A 2,243-nucleotide genomic window follows, 5' to 3' on the forward strand; every position below is an offset into this window, starting at 1 on the left:
GTTCTTTAAATTGTATTTTTTTATTTTTTATTTATCATTTCTATTTTCTTTTTTTCTACTTTAAATAATTTGGGAGTTTAAAAGTTTTCCAAAAAAAGAGAATTTTGAAATAAAATGTTTAACAAATCATAAAATATTTGTAAATTCTAAAAAAACTATGTTAGAAATTACCCCTTTCCTGATTGTTATCAGGGCTGGGAAGAATGGTTGGGATAACAAACAACCATCATGTTCGTGAGTTTATAAAGAATGTTTGCTTATTCAAAAAGAATCGAAATTTTGAAAAAAAATGTTTGGAAAATTAAAAAATGTACATGATATTTAATAAAGTTCATGTATTAATAAATCTTAATGAAATTGAACAAAATTTCGTGAATTTAACAAAGGTTCATGAATGGAAAAATATCCTAAACATTCAGAAAGTATTCGTGACTTACAAAATAGTATATTCATTCATAAAATTTCCGCTGATTCAAAAAATGATCGTGCATTTAATTTTTTTCCATGAATTTCATAAATTGTTCCACCAAATTTCCAACAATGTCCGTCCATTCTAGACATATTCCCCGATTCAAGAAAATTGTTAAAAAAATGGTTACAATTTGAAAGAAAATGTTTGCAAATAGTATAAAATGTTCATGAATTAAAAAAATGTTCTTGATTTTTGAAAATGTACTAAAATTTGTAAAGTGTTTGTGAATTTGAAAAATGTTCATGATTTCATATATGTTCACGAGTTAAAAAAATGTTCATGATTTCATAAAATTGAGAGTGATAGTGTATCTCAGTGATGTAGAAAAATGTGATCAAGGCCATTGAAGATTATGATTTTTTTCTCCAGTTGCAACACATGGGCCCTTTTACTAGTCCATACAAATGCATGCAACGTAGTACGTAGATCACCAGACGGGCAAAATTGACAAAAAACACTCTAAACTGATAGCAAATTCACATATAAACATCACCAAAAGATCATCAGACGGTCATAGTTCACATAGTTCAAACTGTTCGGCAAATTCTAACTAGATACTAGGAGCTAAATACTACGAGATAGATATGACAAGATGGAGCTTCACCACTTCCTCGCCGGGCCTTTGCCCTTCCGGCCGCTAGCACGTTGTAGGCGTCCGTGGCAGGAGGTGGGTCAATGTCGTAGCAGCCGGAGTCGGACCCGTCGCCGTCGGAGGAATCGGAGATGACGATGTAGCCGTTCAAGCACCGGATGATGCGGTCCTGCTTGCACTTGAGCTTGGCCAACCTCGCCGCCTCCCGCTTGGACTGATCAATGCCGAGCCGGAGCTTCTTGGCGTTGATCCTTCGGAGCCGTTGGGCGTCCGTCTTCGCCGTCGTAAGTGACTGGCAGTACACCCACTGGAGGAGACACTCATCCTTGTCAAGCACCGTGACATCACACAGCGTCGGCGGGAGGACTGTGCAGCCACGTCCGAAGTGGCCCCTATCTCCCTTGCCCTCTGCCTCTCGCGGGAGGCGGTGCGTGCCTCCGATTTTGGAGTCTGCATCCGCGGCACCACAGAGCAAGCACTCAAACCCAACGTTTCCCTCCGTAGGTGGAGGGCGCCGTCGGGCGTGCGGCGGCGACTGAGCTGCCCTCGCAGATCTGCGCACTAGGCGGGAAGAGCCGATGCTGCGGTGCATGCCGACAGGCAGTGTCGCACCTGAACCAGAGCTATTGCCCGTATCCACATGCAAGTGCTCTAGTACGGAGCTCCATCTCGTCGTCATCTTCGGAGCTGCCGTCAGAGTGGCTGCTTCTGCTGGACATGGTCACCGAGGTTTAGGATTTGGCAGATTGGAGAAAGGGAAGTGGAGTGGAGTGGAGCGCAATGAAGTGAGGCTAGGTTTGCCATGGAGGGGGATTTTATGGGGTAGGGGTGTCCTAGAGGTGGATCGAGCAGATGTGGCATATGCGCCGGGGCGCGCTCGGGTCGCCTCATATCCGCCCTAGACTTGGGATGGATATGAGGGGGGGTGGTCAACTCAAGCATTTGAGGGCGGTTTGAGGGGTTTGGTTGGGTTGGTTTTCTGGGACCGGTCAATGATCGGTCCGCCCGCCCTGGCGTTTGAGGCGGGTTTGGGGCGCCCGGTTGTAGATGCTCTTAGGGCATCTCCATAGTGAACCCTCAAAACTCCCGCATACATCCAGACCGCGCTGTCTGAACATATTGTGCCGTCCAACGCAGGCCTGTATCCGTCCGTGGGGCGGTACGGGCATGTTTTTTTGG

Source organism: Triticum dicoccoides, chromosome 2B (assembly GCF_002162155.2).
Source record: "Triticum dicoccoides isolate Atlit2015 ecotype Zavitan chromosome 2B, WEW_v2.0, whole genome shotgun sequence".
In the NCBI taxonomy this organism is placed as follows: Eukaryota; Viridiplantae; Streptophyta; class Magnoliopsida; order Poales; family Poaceae; genus Triticum; species Triticum dicoccoides.